The sequence below is a fragment of the Protopterus annectens genome, chromosome 17.part0 (genome assembly GCF_019279795.1).
Source record: "Protopterus annectens isolate FY-2018-M chromosome 17.part0, PAN1.0, whole genome shotgun sequence".
Classification (NCBI taxonomy): Eukaryota; Metazoa; Chordata; order Ceratodontiformes; family Protopteridae; genus Protopterus; species Protopterus annectens.
The window spans coordinates 780,462,598-780,480,892 of record NC_056751.1 but is presented as its reverse complement, the minus strand read 5'-3'; positions in this window follow the sequence as shown (position 1 = coordinate 780,480,892).

Genomic DNA, 18,295 nt, shown 5'->3' with positions numbered 1-18,295 from the left:
CACTGGTCTGCCCCTCTCAAACATCTCCTTTATGCTTAAGATATAAACCTTCTACATAGGTTCATAGGTTCATAGGTAGGTACTGGGCTATCTGCCTGAAGGCATATATTAGCCCAGCCACGTTGTGCGGTATTCACCACCCCTTTGGTTAGTTCCCTAGGCCCTTGATCTAGCAGCTAGTACCCTTGGCCCCTATCTAGTAGAGCTGTTGGTATGATCCCTGGTGTGAACTTTCTGTTACCCATCCACTCGTCAAGGTTCCTCTTGAAGAGTGATAGTGAGGGGCTCTGTCTTATGTAGATCGGGACCTTGTTCAATAGCAAAGGAAGTCTTTGCAAAGGGAATCTATCCCTCCAGCATGTTCTATTCATTGTTGTGCTGAGGTTTATATCCCTAGAGCGTATAGCTCGAGTGGATTTGGTTTTGCTAAGATGGAGCATGTTCAACAGTTCTGGGGTGGACATGGCTCTGCATGTTAGACAGAGATCGCCTATGAGAAGGCGGTATGCAACAGAGAAAAGCCTTAGTTTTTTCAATAGTGCTGCATAGGGCAACTGTTTGAGGCCAGTAATCATCTTAGTGAGGTACCTCTGTGGTCTCTCCAGCTGCTGGAGATGCCTAGCCAGGTACATGCCAATTGGTGCATTGTACTCAATAATGGGTCTGATGAGGGAAGAGTAGAGGGGCACCATTACATCCTTAGATCTTGATGCGAACCCTTTCGTGATCAGATTGGTCACATAGAAGGATTTTCTAACCACCTTGGCAACATGGTTATCAAAGGAAAGCTGACTATCTACTTGGGTCCCTAGATCCCTTATTACTACTTCAGATTTCAGGGGGTTACCTCCTATGTGGTAGTTCGTGGGTACTCTGTTTTTTCCAAAGGGGATTACTATGCATTTTTTAGCATTTAGCTTGAGACCATGGCTTTGACACCATGCATCAGTCTCATTAAGGCCCTTCTGGAGGATATCTATGTCGGCCGGAGACTCTATTATAGCACCCAGTTTGCAGTCATCTGCAAACTTGGTCAGCCACAGCCCTTCAGTGTTTGCCTGTACTTCAGAGAAGTATATGCCAAACAGGAGGGGCCCCAGGACAAAGCCCTGAGGCACACCACTCATTACTGGTCTGGATTTGGACATAGATCCCGCTACTCTTACTTTGTGGGATCTGTCTGAGAGCCAGTTTGCGATCCATCTTGTGACGTAAGGGTTTATGCCCAGGTTGGTGAGTTTATCAATAATACCCGGATGGGGAATGGTGTCAAATGCTTTAGCAAGGTCAAGGTAAGCCGTGTGTACCTCCTTTCCCTTATCTATAGCCTGAGTAACTGTCTCAAAAAAGTCCACCAGGTTCAGGAGGCATGATCTGCCCTTGACAAAGCCGAACTGTGTGGGGTCAAGTGTTTGGAAGTTCTCAATCTCCCCATTTCTGAGTTCCATAATGATTCACTCCATTGCCTTACAGATCAGACTGGTCAGGCTTATTGGTCAGTAGTTCCCAGGGTTGGTTGTGGGCCCACCCTTGTGCAGCAGGACCATCATTGCTGTGGCCATTCTATGGGCACATATCCTGTCGAGAGGCTGAGACTGAACAGGGTATTCAGATGTGGGGTTAATTCATTTTGGAGCTCGCGTATGACAATCCCCCAGGACACCATCTGGTCATATGGAGGCAGTGTTTTTAGCTTTAGATGGAGCCTTGTTGACCAATGTATCAGTAATAATTGGAGTTACACAATCCCCTGGAATAGTAATAGGCCCTGTAGGTGGTGAGGGGGGGGGGGGGTTGCACTGAACCTGTCAGCCAAGATGTTGGCAATGTCAGTGAGGTCAGTGTATTTTGTTCCATTTTGTACTAGCTCAGAACAGACCTGAGCATTGCCATTTAGGTTTTTGATGTAGCCATAGAAGGCCTTATGTTTATGCTTGGCATCCTTGGCAACCTTCTTTTCAAAATTGGCTTTAGTTGACTTGATGAGGGCCCTCAATTTCTTACTAAAGCTGATCAGGGAAGATTTTTCTACTTGAGATTTGGCCTTTTTTGCATAAGTCTCCTCCTATTATTGTATAGTTTGCTTATGGCCGGGGTCCACCAGACTGGTTTCTTCTTGCTTGAGGAAGGAGTTTTGGTTTTATTTGGGATAGCACGGTCCATGCAATCCTGAAGATGCATATAGAGTGCCTTGGTGTAGGATTCTGCATCCTGGATATCATTATCCTTCTGCAAAGGAATAGTGAAGCTTTCCACTTCTGACGCAAGTAGTTTAAAGTTTGCTTTGGAAAAGTTTTTACGATGGTTTCTTTGACTGTGGGAGGTGGAAGGGTGAGGATGTCCAGGGTTATCAGTTTGGGGTCTGATCTGTCTAGAGAGGGAGTGATAACAGGTGTGGTACAATGGGCGCCCATATTTATGATGACTAAATCCAGTATGTTGTCCCCTCTAGTGGGAGAACATACCAGTTGTTCAAGGGCATTTGAATTTATAAATTCTATGAACCGCTGGGCATAGGAGTTAGAACTTTGGTAGTTTGCCCAGTCTATATCAGCGTAGTTGAAATCACCCAAAATTATGGTGTTGGGTAGGACCTTTACATTTTCCAATGCCTCAAGGAATGCTGAGTGAGCATCTTGGGACATGGTGGGCGATCTATAACAGGCTATGACTTGAAATGTGGTTTTGCCTGCTGATAGTTACGCACCAGTTTGGAACAGGCAGCCTAAATAAAAACAATCCTATACCATGCACTCTCAGTCATGTACTATTAACACCGTCCTATACAATGTAACATATCTCCTCATATTATAACTTACTTCATTAGATCTCTTGAACTCTTTACAAATCTATACGATACTAATATCTCCTTTTCTACATAATTTTACATCTTACTTCTCAACTATACTCTTCATTATATATCTTGACCTCTTTACAAACTTTTCTGTACTGAAATATAAGAACACTAAACTTCTTTACAACAATGTTTTCCCTTCTGCAATATCAATCCAATTGCTTCCTGCAAGATTTTAGAGCTACAAGTACTGTATAGACTTATACCTGTCGATTTAAATACTTTACTGTATACACCTGTCTTCTAACCATGTTTTCTTTTATTTTTTTATGAGAAATGTAACTGTTTTTTCTGAGAACTGTCTGAAATTCAGATTGTTAATATAAATATACTGTGATAGAGCATTTCTCCCCGGGCCTTTGCTGAAAATGGGATCTGCCTGGTTGGACTTTCCCAAATCGACAAAGACAAATACATAAATAATAAATAAATGTTATATTCCCAAATATAGACTATTATCAAAATATGTCAATGAACAACTAAGGTGAGAGGTGGCTACCAAATGCATTTCAGGGAAATAGACAACCTAGTATCAGGCAAGCAAAATGCAAATAGTTGGGTTTGAACTCATGACTTTGGGTTGGGATATAGGCAAAAATGTTGGATATTATCCAGGGATACTAACAAACTACTCAAGAGAAATGTAGCTGCCAAACACATTTTAGGGGAATAGAATAGACAACCTGATGTCAGGTAAACAAAATGCACATACCTGTTGTCAAAATCATTACCTTTGACATTGATAATAGTAATTCATGGGCATAATAATAATAATAATAATAATAATAATAATAATAATAATAATAATAACCTTTGACACTGATAGTAATTCATGGGCACAGTACTAATAATAATAACCTTTGACATTGATAGTAATTCATGGGCACAGTAATAATAGTAATAATAAGAATAATAATAACCTTTGACATTGATAGTAATTCATGGGCACAGTAATAATAATAATAATAATAATAATAATAATAATAATAATAAACTTTGACATTGATAGTAATCCATGGGCACAGTAATAATAATAATAATAATAATAATAATGACAATAATAATAATAATAACAACCTTTGACATTGATAGTAATTCATGTGCACAGTAATAATAGTAATAATAATAATAATAATGATAATAATAATAATAATAACAACCTTTGACATTGATAGTAATTCATGGGCACAATAATAATAATAATAATAATAATAATAATAATAATAATAATAACCTTTGACATTAATAGTAATTCATGGACACAATAATAATTATAATAACAATAACCTTTGACATTGATAGTAATTCATGGGCACAAGAATAGTAATAATAATAATAACATTTGACATTGATAGTAATTCATGGGCACAATAATAATAATAATAATAATAATAATAATAATAACCTTTGACATTGATAGTAATTTATGGACACAATAATAATAATAATAATAACCTTTGAGACTGATAGTAATTCATGGGCACAGTAATAATAATAATAATAAAACCTGTGACATTGAGAGTAATTCATGGGCACAATAATAATAATAATAATAATAATAATAACCTTTAACATTGATAGTAATTCATGGGCACAGTAATAATAATAATAATAATAATAATAATAGTAATAATAATAATAATAATAATAATAACCGTTGACATTGATAGTAATTATTTGGGCACAGCATTAATAATAATAATAATAAGAAGAAGAATAACCTTTGACATTGATAGCAATTCATGGGCACAGTAATAATAATATTAATAATAATAATAATAATAATAATAATGACAATGATGATAATAATAATAACCTTTGACATTGATAGTAATTCATGGGCACAGTAATAATAATAATAATAATAATAACCTTTGACATTGATAGTACTTCATGGGCACAGCAATAATAATAATAATAATAACCTTTGACATTGATAGTAATTCATGGGCACAGTAATAATAATAATAATAATAACCTTTGACATTGATAGTAATTCATGGGCACAGTAATAATAATAATAATAATAATAATAATAATAATAATAATAACCTTTGACATTGATAGTAATTCATGGGCACAGTAATAATAATAATAATAATAACCTTTGACATTGATAGTACTTCATGGGCACAGCAATAATAATAATAATAATAATAATAATAATAATAATAATAACCTTTGACATTGATAGTAATTCATGGGCACAGTAATAATAATAATAATAATAATAATAACCTTTGACATTGATAGTAATTCATGGGCACAAAAATAGTAATAATAATAATAACTTTTGACATTGATAGTAATTCATGGGCACAATAATAATAATAATAATAATAATAATAACCTTTGACATTGATAGTAATTCATGGGCACAGTAATAATAATAATAACCTTTGACATTGATAGTAATTCATGGGCACAGTAATAATAATAATAATAATAACCTTTGACATTGATAGTAATTCATGGGCACAGTAATAATAATAATAATAATAATAATAATAACCTTTGACATTGATAGTACTTCATGGGCACAGCAATAATAATAATAATAATAACCTTTGACATTGATAGCAATTCATGGGCACAGTAATAATAATAATAATAATAATAATAACCTTTGACATTGATAGTAAATATTTGGGCACAATAATAATAATAATAATAATAATAATAATAATAACAACCAGCAAAACTGAACCTGCTTTGCCTTTGGTCACATTCCTGTTACTCCTCATGCTAATACAGTTAGTGTGACAAAAAGTAATACTGATATTATTGGAAGGAGACAGTTATTATTCCAATTATAACAGGCTCAGTAGTGACATTATTGTAAGGAGGCAGCTATTATTCCCATTATAACAGGCTCAGTAGTGACATCATTGTAAGGAGATATTTATTATTCCCATTATGACAAGCACAACAGTGACATCATTGTAAGGCGACAGTTATTATTCCCATTATAACATGCTCAGTAGTGATATCATTGTAAGGAGACAGTTATTATTCCCATTATAACATGCTCAATAGTGACATCATTATAAGGAGACAGTTATTATTCCCATTATAACAGGCTCAGTAATGACATCATTGTAAGGAGACAGTTATTATTCCCATTATAACATGCTCAATAGTGACATCATTGTAAGGAGAGAGTTATTATTCCCATTATAACAGGCTCAGTAGTGACATCATTGTAAGGAGAGAGTTATTATTCCCATTATAACATGCTCAGTAGTGACATCATTGTAAGGAGACAGTTATTATTCCCATTATAACATGCTCAGTAGTGACATCATTGTAAGGAGACAGTTATTATTCCCATTATAACAGTCTCAGTAATGACATCATTGTAAGGAGACAGTTATTATTCCCATTATAACATGCTCAATAGTGACATCATTGTAAGGAGAGAGTTATTATTCCCATTATAACATGCTCAGTAGTGACATCATTGTAAGGAGAGAGTTATTATTCCCATTATAACAGGCTCAGTAATGTAATGTACTCCTAATGGGGCGTTTGCATTATCAGTACAGAATATTATGATCTCTGATCCATACATTATATTGTCTGTTTCACAAAATACATTGCTAGACCCAGATGCCCTGGATCAACTAATCCATAGTCCCACCAGGGGCTCCAATATCCTAGACCTGATCATTACCAACATGGGAAATCTATGCTCCACACCTGTGGTCTCCCCCTCATTGGTCAGATCAGACCATAAGCTAATCACCCTTAACATCCACATCCTACCCCCACCCCCCAGTAAGGAAACCTCCATAAAAAACTTCTCCAAAGCCAACTTCATGCTACTCAAGTCAGAAGTTACAAATTTCACGACACCCATGCAGACGGGAACTGAAAGTTCAACTGCTAAGTCCTACACTAAGGCACTGTACAAGCACATCCACTCATGCATGAATCGTGCCATCCCAAATAGAACCAAGATGCTCTCCTCCAAAAAAAAAAAGAAGCCAATCTGGTGGTCTCCTGCCATAAACAAACTTTACAACAAAAGGAAGAAACTGTTGCAGAAAAGAGGAACATCCCAGGATGCAAAAAACTCCCTAACCAGCCTCAGTAAGAAGCTGAGATCCCTCATAAAATCCTCCAGCACTAGTTACGAAAATAAAATTGCCAAAGATTCCAAAGTCAACCACAATTCATTCCATAACTATGGCAAGAATCTAAATGGCAATGCTCAGATCTGCTCTGAGCTACAACAGAATGGCATTAAATATACTGATGCCAAGGATATTGCCAATATCCTGGCAGATCAATTTAGTGCCAACCTCACCCCCCTCTCACCCCCTAAATGGCCCATCTCAATACCGGAAGATTGCCAAAGTCCCGTAATAACGGCCACACAGGTAAAAAATGCACTCTCCAAAGCTAAGAATACAGCATCCATGGGACCAGATGACATCCCAGGCTGTGTATTACATGAACTAGAAAATGAACAGGCACCTCACCTAAGTGTCATGTTTAATCATACCCTCACCTCAGGCTTCATGCCCACTGAGTGGCACATAGCTACAGTTATCCCACTCCACAAGGGGGAATCCACCTTGGATCCCGAGAACTTCCACCCCATCAGTCTGATGAGCCTGATCTGCAGGGCCATGGAATGTATTATCATGGAACTTATAAACAAAGACATTGGCAATCTTAAAACACTAGACCCCACACAGTTTGCATTCGTGAAGAGCCGATCTTGTCTCCTGAACCTGATTGAGTTCTTCAAATCAGTCTCCAGAGCTGTGGACGAGGGTAAGGCAGTCCACACAGCCTATCTGGACCTTGCCAAGGCCTTTGACACCACCCCCACTCTGTAATCATAGATAAACTTACTAAGCTGGGCATTAATCCCTACATCACTTGATGGGTTGCCAACTGGCTTACTGACAGAACCCACACTGTAAATGTAGCTGACTCCAAATCTACCTCCAGACAAGTGACAAGTGGAGTACCTCAGGTTCAGTCCTGGGACCTCTCTTGTTTGGCATCTACTTCTCTGAAGTACAGGCCAACACTAAGGGACTCTGGCTAACAAAGTTTGCAGATAATTGCAAACTGGGAGCCATTACTGAATCCCCAAATGATGTGGATATTCTACAAAAGGGCCTTACAGAAACATATGCTTGGTGCCAGAGCCATGGGCTCAAGCTCAATGCCAAGAAATGTATAGTTATCCCCTTTGGGAAAAACATGTACCCATGAATTACCACATAGGTGGAAGTACACTAAACACCAAAATTGTGATAAGAGACTTAGGGACACAGGTGGACAGTGGTCTTACCTTCAACACCCATATCACCACAACAGTCAGGAAATCCTTCTATGTGGTGCACCTCATCACTAAGGGCTTTTCATCCAGAAAAAAGGAGGTCATTGTCCCACTGTACTCATCCCTCATTAGACCCATTATAGAATACAATGCCCCATTTGGTATGTACCTCTCAAGACATCTGCAACAACTGGAAAAGCCGCAGAAATACCTCACTAAATGAATCACAGGCCTAAAGCAGATGCCCTATGCTGACTGCCTTAAAAAACTCCATCTATACTCTGTCACATATCGTCTACTCTGAGGCGATCTCTGCTTTACATACAAGGCCATGTCAAACCCAGAGCTGCTGGACATGCTACACTTAAAGAAATCCCAATCTCTCAGAGCCACATGCTCCAGGGATCTAAACCTTGTCATTGCAATAAACAAAACATGCTGGAGGAATAGGTTGTTTGTGATATTCGTAAGTAAACTTCAAAAAATCGGCAGCATCATTGATGTAAACCAAAAACTCATTTAATTCAATTTCAGAACCCTTCCAAATCAGAAACAGGTCGTCCAAAAATGTAGTGTAATATATTATCTTGAGGGAAAAGGGACTTTGCACAACATATTTTTGCTCCCCAAATGACATAATTAAGTTTGCAAATATGGGGGCCCATGCTGCCCTCATTGCTACCCCCTTGACTTGTTTGTAAAATTGCCCCTCAGAATACACATAATTACTTTTAAGTACTAACTCCATCAAGGTGACATATTTATTAATTTGATCCTGGTCAAATTTTTGAGTTCTAAATAACTGCTGTTCTAACCATTTTAGTCCCTCATCATGGGGTATTACTGAAAATAAATTGCATACATCCACTGTGACCATAATTAGATCACTGCTGATGTCCACCCCATTTAATTTGTCGAAGAACTGCCAGGAATCTTTACTAATGTAAGTAAAAACTTCCAAAGCCTTTTGTATATTGGAGTCCAAATATTTACTTATGAAACAGGTCTTTGATCTTTCTCCATCCACAATGGGCCTAAATTTGGGGTCTTTCAACCATTTGTGAATTTTCAGTATTCCGAAGATATTAGACACTATTGGGTGTTCATTTTGCATGAAAAAATATTATTTTTCATCTATTTGTCCTTGGTACAGCATGTCTTATAATAACATGTCTATCTTTTTATTTGTCACATTAATTTCATTTAAAGAACTTTCTACGTAAGTTCCATCCATAAGAAATTCAATCATTCCATCCAAATAATCCCCATTGTCCATAACAACTATGCCATTACCTTTGTCCGGTTTCATAAACTAGACATTTTGGTTCCTTATTAACTCATTCAATAACTTCTCCTCTTCAATGGCCATATTTTTTATTGTTGTTTTCTCTTTGCCTCTCTTGTTATTAAAGTGTTGTCTGATATCTTTCTCGCATATTTTTTCAAACAGACCTATCAAGTTGTTTAAAGGGGGATTAAATGTGCTAGGGTTGTGCAACATGCCACTTGAATCCTGCTGTGGTCCTGCAACACTGTTAAACCAGGCTTTCAGGATTAATTTTCTAGTGAAACATTTCAAATCAATCAATGTGCTGACAACATTCCCTCTCCTACAAGGAACAAAAGTGAAACTTTTGCTAATAAACTGGCATGGGCTACATTCAATACAGTGTTAGAATAATTGCAAATTTTAAAATCTCCCTTGTTATTGTAAATAATAACTGGTTCCAATCCACCATGTACATTCTCTTGTTCTTCTAAACAGAGCATTAAAATGTCTAAATCACAAGTTTCAACCTCACAGCTGTCTTGTGCCATGAAGAATTTAAATTCATTAATCACATTTTCATCTAGCAAACCCCTTGTGTCGCTATTGCCTTCATCATTAGATTCTCTTAAGCTTGTACACTCACAACATCCTGGATTTATCCTAGAGATAACATCACCCTTCCCTTCACTTATGGTCACAGTTCCAGCATAAACTTCGTCCAGTGGTGTTATATTTTCACAATTATAGTCAATAATGTTATACGGGCTACTTACTGATGGTAAAATACCCAAATCCATGTCCATTAACACATTCGCTAGGGATTCCAATTTCTTGTCATTTTCAATCTCAACCCCTGCCCCACATAGTCCCAGTAAATATTCCCAGAAAAAGGCTGCTGTTGTTTTTTTCCTCATAGTCTTTCAGAACGCTGTACAGTTTCATTCATGTTGGTCGTAGAATGGAAACACTGATGCTGTTCCTGCTGATGTGTCTTCGGGTCTTGCATCATTTCCTGCCATTTCTCCTCAACTGATTTGCTCACTGCTCTTGATGAACTTGATGACCGTGGGAAAGTGGATACACTGTGTCTAACACATATTCATTAAGATCTCTTTTAACTGATCAGCATGGGAGAGTCGGCTCCGAATGGAGAAATTTTAGAGCTGTTGCAGCAAATAAACCAGCAGTTGGCTGTTCACACTACTCAAATTAAGACTTTAATGGGCAAGCAAAATCCTTCTCATAACATTTGTTTTGGTACTTAACTTTTCAAGTGGGTAAAACTGTTCTGACAAAAAGAGTAACATAAGCTTTTCTTACATTGCAGATATTGTTGCTCTACTTATGATGCTTTGTCTGCTTGTGAGGTGCACATTCCTGCATTTGGTATTGTTTGTTGTCTTCAGTAGTTGTTGGATGGGGGATGCATCTAGATTTTGTTGTCTTCGGTAGTTGGGTGGGGGATGCATCTAGATTTTGTTGTTTTCAGTAGTTGTTGGGTGGGGGGGATGCATCTAGATTTTGTTGTCTTCGGTAGTTGGGTGGGGGATGCATCTAGATTTTGTTGTTTTCAGTAGTTGTTGGGTGGGGGGCGTGCGTCTAGATATTACAGTGGTATTCCCATAGGTTACAGTTATGTTTAATTTTATGTTGGGTAACTTGCATTTTTGCTTGAATTTTTTAGGGTGCATGTTTTTTAGGATGCAGGTATGTTTGTGTTAGATTTGACTCTTGCTACTCAGTGACTGCATAGTGATACATTTTGCTCCACAAGAATAAAGTGTGCATACTATCCTGGGTGTTAACTTGTGTTGTCATATTCATTTTTTATTCCATCACAACAGGCATATGGCTCTCAAATCTAGAAGTAAAAAGGGCTTATTGTCACAAAGGCCTCCTTTCTGAGATGCTGAAAATGAGATCATTCTACAGGCTCCCTACCTCCATGGTGGACAGCACCTTGATTTACATACCTCTGGCCAGCCCTTCTATGACTATTTCTGGTGGTAAATGGTCAAGGATGTCAATGGTCAGAGCAGTATATACAAAAGTATCAGGCTTTGAACCAGTGACATGACTCACAAGGCCAAGCTCAGAACACAGGCTGTGGCACAGAAGTGGAGTGCCACTGGTGGTAAGCCACTTATGAACCACCCCTTACAGGGACAGAAGAGTTACTGTCATCAGTAAGGGATCCAGGCAGCTCAGAAGATTTTCACAGTGTGCTGCTGGATGTTGGGGCAAGGGAGGATAGCCAAAGAGGATTTCTACTACTGATGGACCAGATATATCATTCAAATATTTTTGAGCCCACTTTTATAATTAATAGTCATAGTATGTTTATACTGTTTTTATCAATTACTGTATCCTGGTGCATCTGGCATTGAGGTACAATGACCACCTGCACATGGTATGGACATACTTACAATACACATATATTATGTCCATACCATAAACATATATTAGTTATGTTTAGTAGTCACTGAAATTATAGCATCTGCATGTGTGATTGAGATATTTTGGCACAAGTGTTATAATTATTTTTACTGGGTTTTTTTGGTGTATTCACAGGTGAAGCATTGTCTGCCACCAACACCATGGACCTCCATCTGCCTGATAGTCAAGGAACCTTATCCTCTGAAGATGGTGGCTGGGATGAACAAGAACAGCCTGGGACTGCTGAATGTATGTCAGCCAAGACACAGGGAGTGTAACCCCCCCCACACCCTCAAAGTATGGACTCAGTCGGTATGCCTATGCATACCCATGTGACAGAACAATCTGAGAATTGACATGTTGATGGGAGGATGATTGAGCAGGATAGTGTGCTTTCCCCAGGTGCAGACATGAAATAATCTCTGGGGACATGATAGAATCTCTTCCTAGATCTGCTGAACAGGAGGTGTCACACAGGGGTGTTGATAGACGTTCTCAAACAAAGTATGCTTACCTACCTCTCCCTGAAGTAGCTGTCACCTAGTGTATGTGCATGGCCATCATGGAGGCAAACTTAGTTCCATCAGAGCCTCAGAAGAGACAGTCAGAATACTGCATGTAATGGACTGCATGAACCATGTGTGTGTGTGTGTGTGTGTGTGTGTGTGTGTGTGTGTGTGTGTGTGTGTGTGTGTGTGTGAGAGACTGCTTGGACAAGATGAATGACATACTGGACCATGCAGTGTCTGTTATGGATCATCTGTTGAGTGAGATTCAATATCCATGAGGCCAATCAGTGGTATACTGTCAGATGTCAGCCAACATGACCACAGACATGCCAGATCCCACTCTCACAGTGGTAGGACCTCCACTGCTATGTTGGTCGTGGATGTGCTAGTCCAGAAGAAATAACTCATATTCAGGAAGCACTCTGATTTCTAGCCAGGGTCATGGAACTAGCAGTGTAATTCCTGGCAGGAGCAGTTCACATGGCTAGTGGTGTCCGCAATAAACTTGATCCTTGCTTATTCCAGTCCAGTATGCTATGGCATATTGCTGACACAAATGCTGTGGCTTTGGCCTTGTAGACACACTCACTACATCCTACCTGAGCATGACACCTCATACACACACACACACACACACACACACACACACACACACACACACACACACACACACACACACACACTCAATGATGCACTTCACCATGCACTTCCTCACACACCCACATTGAGATCGAGATCCATGGCAACAACCATGAACAGCATTAACACCAATCACCACCTGGTTCCAAAGATCTTTTCTGGCAGTCATACCACCTGGACTCTCTCAAGAAGGAAAGCTTCTCAGAGCCTGAATGCTGATTTCATTCTCAGCCTCACTAAAAAGGGGTTAACGGGGATTTGCTGGTTTGGGTGCCATACTCCTTTGTGACATAAAACAGAGAAGGACAACACCCATGAACAGCACATAGAAATGTATGTTTTCCAAAAAAATAATCAAGCTGCATACTGATTTTGTCAACATAAAGCACATAAAATACACTTTCCGTTCAGAACAGAATGTCAGGTAGCCCCCCCCCCCCCACACACACACACACACTTTCCAACACAAATGAAAAGGTTTGGACAAACCCATGAATATCACATAGAAATGTATGTTATCCAAAAAACATCTGGATGTGTACTCATTGTCAACATAAAGCACTTGAAACACACTTCCCATTTAGAACAGAATGGTAGGTTGCTCCCCCAACCTCCAACACAAATAAAAGTTTTGAGATGAACACCCATTCTGTTAACATTCATATGCTCTAAAGTGCAGTTCTGTCATCAATTACTGGATGACCGTTGTCATTGCTAAATAGTCATGAAAGCAAAGTTGAATGCCAGTCAATTTTCACTGTGCTCACCACTGCTATGGAGGTTGCCTTGATTCATCTGAGAAGCCTACCATCACTGTTAGCCACATGTACAACCCCATGCATTAGATGAAAAACATGCTGCAGCTGTCTCCATGACCAGATGAAATTGCAGAAGCAAATGGTAGCAGCATACTTTGCTGTAAGCACAAGTTTCCTGTCTCACAAATGTAAAACAACAGTGAAGTATAAGAAATGTATACAGACCAACCTTTTTTCTACTGTCTATATAAATACATTCCTAATGTTAAAATGTAAATGTACTTGAATAAGAGAAACATACCTCAACAAAATATGTGCTGCTTTACAGAACAATCTCCTTCAAAGAAACAGCAGTCATAATCTTCTCTTGCTTTCAAAACAGTCTCACCTTCAAGTTCCTTAGCTACACGGTTACATTTTTATAGTGTGGATTCAGCCCTCTCTGCCTGCTGAAGATGCAAATAAGGTGTGAACTCATTAAAATTGCTGAGTACCAAACTTTTGACGTTTTGTGTAGTAGATGTAAACATAGTGCAGCCTCTATATTACTGTTAGGTGCTAATGGATTGCAACTATGAATAATTAGTTTGACTGAAGCAAAACACAATAATTCAGACACCCTTCCCTGAAGGGGGTGTTTCAGTGAGGATACACTTGCAAAGTGTGGAACTAACTGCAGTGAGCTTTTAAACAAAACCAAACAGCCCATGTGTATATTTCTTTGGCATAATAGCACAGTTTCTTCCCTTTGCTGAAACCTGTTGTTCACTGTCATGTATTTTATCACGCCTTGAAATAAAAACGAAAGGATATGCACTAGAGATGCGTGTCTGATAGTAACGCTGAGATAAGGGAAGCGTGACCAGAATGCAAAGGTAAGACAGAGCTACAGTTTTGCAGACACATTCAACTGAAGGGAATAGTGCAGTTGCTATAGAGTGCATTTTATAAAGTGTTTTACTTGCTATACAGTGTTCTACTTACTGCCTCATGTCTACTTAAGATGCTTTGTTTGTAGAGCTAATTTTACTTAAGTTAACTGATATGTACTGTGCTGTTGTGTTTTTATTCTTAAACTTGTACATACTCCCTTAAAGGGCTTACAGTAATCAATGTCTACTGACTGCATTTTGTAAAATGATTTGCTGCATATATTGTGTTCTACTTCTGCCTCATTTCTAGTACTTCTGCTGTACTAATCTATCTCCCTTCTCTTATAGCTTCCTGCTTTCCCCTCTCACCCTTTCCTCATCTTTGCTGTGGCTTCACTCCCTCAAAGCCCTTTTTATTAACAACCCTGTCTGCTATCCTTCCTGTCTAGTTCTGTTATTACTCTGCTGAGACACTTCTTCAGCGATCATATATCTTCTGTCCTACATTCCTCCTAAAACCCCTGTCCTAACATTTTTTTCCTCTTACAATTGCTGTTCTCAATTTCTCAATGAGCACACCAGGCTAACCCTACTTAACTAGCTCTCCCACCCCTTTGCAGCTTCCTTGTGGCAAGAAATACAATAGTTCATCTCACCTGCAGGGAAACTATTAGTTTCAGTAATCTTCCTGGAGTATTAGGCAAGTTTCTGTAGTGAAACTCGTTAGTGCTTATTTGACTAGTGGCACGCTTACTAACTCAAACACTTTCCCCTGATCTTTCTACCTCCATTCTTCTCTCTGTTTAACAACTGCTAATATCAAGAGATGCAAAACTGTAGAGAACTAATAAAGCAGCATGTGTTAGGTTCTATTACCTTCATATGTTTCATACCTCAAGGAACTGCCTACTCTTAACTTCTCCACTATTTTGAGGCACACATTGCTAACTGATTGCTTCTACTGTGGTCTGTCAAGCTGCTTCAAGGTTTCTGCCCACTTCATTCGCCCTTACTCTGCTTGGGCTCACTCTGCTCCCATACCCTATCCCCATTCCCATCCACACCCACATCAATTACATTTATATCTTCCATAAGCTCTTCCCCTGCCTGCCTAACCCCAATCAACAACAAGACATCTACACCAGTATCCTCCCAGTCACTCCACCCTAATGATCTTCCTTGTTAACATCTTCCCTTCCTGAATCTTCCTCGTTCTTCTCCTTAACTATAGTGCCACGACCGTTTCCTAACATGTACTGCACATCAAAACCTTGTATTACATCCATTCTTCTTTTCCTATCCCACACCACCTCCCTACTTAATATAGTCCACTCTCCAACTTCAATATTTTCCACATCACCCATTGCAGCCCACACTAATACCAATAGTTTCTCTGACATTTCACCCTCTTTATTCAGCTTTCATACTTGGCACCTTACAAAGATTAGATACTTTGTCATCATAATCAAACTAAAATTAATTTGCAAGCCCTATCATAGGCCTCTCTTCAACTCAACATCCCTCTATAATTACATGTGACTACCAGGCCCTTTCTCTACGTGGTGACATTCACCCCAACCATGGATCTAACAACAATTCTGCCCAAAACATTTCTTCTAGTGCCAAGAACCTCTGTTTCACTACAATTAACATATGTAGTATCTGTAACAAAACCAGTTATTGCTAACACCAAAATAATCCCTCCAGGATATAATATACATAGAAATGATCAGCTACATAAAAAAGTGGAGGTGTTACATTAATCTACCATGACACTTTAGCTGTTACACCATATAATAAACATATACCAACATTTGAAAATATGGAATTATTACTAGTTAACCTTCACATCAACAACAGAAACAATTATGTACTGCTGTACTCTATATTCCCCCAGGTCAAAACATACCTACTCTGGAAGATCTACTATCCTGGACCACCATCACTATATCAAACAAAACCATCATTCTTGGCGACACAAATATAAAGTGGCAAACTCTTATCTCTGACTCTCCAGTAAATAGAATTAACTTACACAGGTCTACCCAGCTCATCTGTAACCCCACTCATAAGGTAAAAAAAAAACAAACAGAATCAACCCTAGACTTGATACTCATCTCACACCCTCAAAAATTCACCAAAGCAGGGACCCTACCCAATACCTTTAGTAACCATCTTCCTGCCTATATGCATAGAACCCAACCTCAAATAGACAAACTGCATTATCTAAGAACAACTAGGAATCTTGCCCATTTCAATAAACAACTATTCTTAGAGTCTCTAAAAACCCACAACTGGTCCCCTACCAAATTTCTCCCACTGGATGAAGCAGTCAACTACTTCAATAAAGTATTTTTAGATACTCTAGACATTCTTGCCCCCACATGTACCAAAAGAGTAAAGCCTAACCCTGCCCCATGGCTAACTAAACAAACTAAACAGTTACTTACATCCAGGGATAAAGCCTGTAAGGAATAGCATCAAAACAGATCCCACAACTTCAACTCAGATATAAATAACTCCATAACATTGCCAAAACACAAGTCATCAATGATAAAAAAGCTATTTCTCCACTAAACTCACTACCCAACAAAAAAACAGCATGTTCTGCAACTTTGTTTCCTCTCTCCTAAATCATGGTATTCAACACAAGCCCTCATCTCCTGACAAAGACCCTCAAGAAATTACCCAAGCCTTCACTTCTCATTTTATTGATACTATCAAAAAACTTCTTAATGATGTCTCTCTACAAACTAACAAAAGTGTAATTGGCAACATTAATGACGATACTCCCTCTAACCACTCCACCCAGATAAACTGCAATTCCAACAAAAACCCATCCACTCCTCTATTTACATTACAACCAGTATCCACCTCTCTAGTTAGTAAACTGCTCTTAAACCTAAAACCATACTCCTCTTCCGATGGCCTCCCAGCTGAATACGTAAAACTTGCAGCAGGTTCTATAGCTCTTCCAATTAGCTTTCTCATTAACCGATCAATCTCTGATTCATATATCCCACAATTATGGAAAAACTCAATTATTATTCCCCTTCACAAAGGTGGTAGCACCAGTGATCTGTTTAACTACTGGCCCATCACCATACTTTCACCTATATCTAAAATTCTTGAAAAGTGTATTCATTCTCAACTGCTAAAACATCTCACAGACAATAACCTACTCGCACCCACCCAACATGGTTTTCGGCCAGCACACAGCACAACAGCCTTACTGTCATTTACCAACACTGTATACAAAGCTCTTGATGCAGGCCTTCTAAAATCAGTGATCCTACTAGACCTATCAAAAGCTCTTAATACAGTGTCAAACTTAAAACTACTTTCACAGCTTGAGACTGTAAACTTCTCCCGCACACTCTAACCTGGTTCCAGAACTAGCTACACAACAGAAAACTTTCTGTTAGATGGCAAAGCAAGCAATCTGATTACCTAGTCAACAACACAGACATTCCCCAAGGGTCTATTCTTTGTCCCTTGCTTTTTAACATATTTATTAATAATCTCCATAAAGCATTCCTGCAAAATACATTCATTCAATACACAGACGATTTGACAATAATTACATCCTCTAACAACATCTCAGATCTCCTAAAGTTAACACAAAATGCATTTACTTTCAATGAATCCTGACTTAATG